General features: G+C 46.1%; 1 protein-coding gene across 1 annotated transcript in view; it reads right to left on the reverse strand.

Annotated features, from left to right (window-relative positions):
- Positions 1–2,529, reverse strand: part of LOC105530505 (chromosome unknown open reading frame, human C20orf196) — a 163,629-nt gene that overhangs the window by 159,451 nt on the left and 1,649 nt on the right. Inside the window, exon 2 of the mRNA XM_011968075.1 lies at positions 2,265–2,331. The gene's annotated coding sequence lies outside the window, so the exon portion shown is untranslated. The remainder of the gene's footprint in view (positions 1–2,264; positions 2,332–2,529) is intronic.

Here is a 2,529-nt window from a genome sequence, read left to right on the forward strand (position 1 = left end):
TTCCAAGCAGTTGACCTGGGTTTGATTCCCGGCCAATGTGCCCACATGCATACATACACACGATACATTAAATGTAAAAAGGTTCTAAAACATTAAGGAGGGTTTGGTCCAGATTATATAAAATAAAATGCCATGTGTAGGATGTGTGTGTGAGAAATACTGTTAGATAAAGCTAGGAGGAAAAATGTCTAGAAGGGCATATCCAGTGAATTAATTTCACTAGTTATCTGGGTAATATGATTACAGGTGATTTGCATTTTCCTCTATGGGTCACTCAAACATGCAGTCAGTCAATTATTTAATATGATGGGCCTGGTGTCAGGCACTGGGAACACAAAGGTGAATGTCACAGACGCTTCCCTCCTAGTTTGGAGTGATCCAAACACAGACACGTATCTTGTTAACACAGTGAGTCAAGACAGAAGAGCCCAGAAGGGGCAGGAGGTTTTCTGGAAGAGGCTCTCCCCAAGCGTGGGGCAGGCCAGCCATGGCCAGAGGAAAGTGAGAACTCAGGAAGAACCAGCTCGGACAAGCACAGTGCCACAGGGTATCAGGGGGTTTAAAGTGAGTGTCGAGAATTGGCTGGGGGTTGTGGCTCAAATGCTGTAATCCCAGCACTTTGGGAGGCCAAGGCAGGCAGATCACCTGAGGTCAGGAGTTTGAGACCAGTCTGGCCAACATGTTGAAATCCTGTCTCTACTAAAAATATAAAATTAGTTGGGCATGGTGGCGCGCATCTGTAATCCCAGCTACTCGGGAGGTGGAGGCCCGAGAATCGCTTGAACCCAGGAGGCAGAGGTTGCAGTGAGCCGAGATCACACCACTGCACTCTAGCCTGGGTGACAGTGAGACCCTGTCTCAATTGATCACTCAGTGAGTAAATGGGAAAGGACAAACTCTGTGGTCTCAGCTGGATGGCTACAGAGCCCTTCTCCTCCTGTACCCAGCTCTGGGAAGGCCTGGCTGCTATCAGCAACTTGGATACAAAGACTCTTTAGCTGAGCTCTGGAAGCCTCCAAGGTGGCTTAATGGAGTCAGCATTTGGATATTTCACTAGGTGTTCCCTACCCCTCCATTACTCTCTGACTCAGAAGCTGCTGCCATCGATAACTCTTATGATAGCTGGCACCAGGTGTCATGAATGCCATGGGGTATAAGAGACAGATCACAGATAGTCTACAACTTCGCAGTAACACTTTTATGGAGTTACAAAGAAAGGCAACAACCTCTGATTACAATGTTCTTCCAAAAGTTTTCAGCAAAAAACACTATCAAGGATCCCCAAGCATCGAGATCTTCATGGCTCAATGATCCAGGATTGCCCGAAGCAGAGGATCCTCCTTCTGATGTAACCTCAGTAGCCGAACACTACATCGCAGTGCCTGCGCCATTCACCTCCCTTCATCTCATCACATAGGTATTTTCTTTTTTTTTTTTTTTTTTGAGACGGAGTTTCACTTGTTGCCCAGGCTGGAGTGCAATGGTGCGATCTCGGCTCACTACAACTTCCGCCTCCCAGGTTCAAGCGATTCTCCTGCCTCAGCCTCTCAAGTAGCTGGGATTACAGGCATGTGCCACCAGGCCTGGCTAATTTTTGTATTTTTAGTAGAGATGGACTTTTGCCATGTTGGCCAGGCTGGTCTCGAACTCCTGACCTCAGATGATCCACCCGTCTCAGCCTCCCAAAGTGCTGGGATTACAGGTATGAGCCACCGTGCCCGGCCACGTAGGCATTTCATCATCTCACATCACCACAGAAAGAAGGGTGAACATAGTACAATAAGATATTTTGAGAGAGAGACCACATTCACATAACTTATATTACAGTACACTCTAATAGCAGTTCTATTTTATTATTAGTTTTGCTGTTCATCTCCTATTGTGCCTAATTTATAAATTAACCTTTATCATAGGTATGTATGTATGCATAGGAAAAAACATAGTACATACTGGGTTCAGTACCATCTGCCATTTCAGGCATCCCCTGGGGGGTCTGTAGTCCACCTCAAGGGTAAGGCAGGACTGCTGTACTTTTCCTTGCTATTGATGGTCTTTAATTCAGTATTTGTTTACCGTTTTCTTCATGATGAGAAAGAAATGCTCTCAGCAGAAAAGAAACATTAATAATTTCAGCTGGAAAATAAATTGCATGTCTGAAAAGGGAAGGGTTCAATCAGAGAGCACTCTCTCAATGAAACACTACACAGCACCACAATTCAAGGCCTACAAGAATATTTGATAAGGCCGGGCGCAGTGGCTCACGCCTGTAATTCCAGCACTTTGGGAGGCCAAGGCAGAAGCATCGCTTGAGCCCAGGAGTTGAAGACCAGCCTGGGCAACATAGCAAGACCCCATTTTTACAAAAAATTTTAAAAATTAGCCAAGTATGGTGGCATGTGCCTGTAGTCCCAGCTACTCAGGAGGCAGAGTTGGGAGAATCACTTGAGCCTGGGAGGTCAAGGCTGCAGTGAGCTGTGATTGTGCCAATGCACTCCAGCCCAAGAGAGAGTGAGACCCATGTTTTACCAA

This window comes from Mandrillus leucophaeus, unplaced genomic scaffold, assembly GCF_000951045.1.
Source record: "Mandrillus leucophaeus isolate KB7577 unplaced genomic scaffold, Mleu.le_1.0 Scaffold828, whole genome shotgun sequence".
NCBI classification, from domain to species: domain Eukaryota; kingdom Metazoa; phylum Chordata; class Mammalia; order Primates; family Cercopithecidae; genus Mandrillus; species Mandrillus leucophaeus.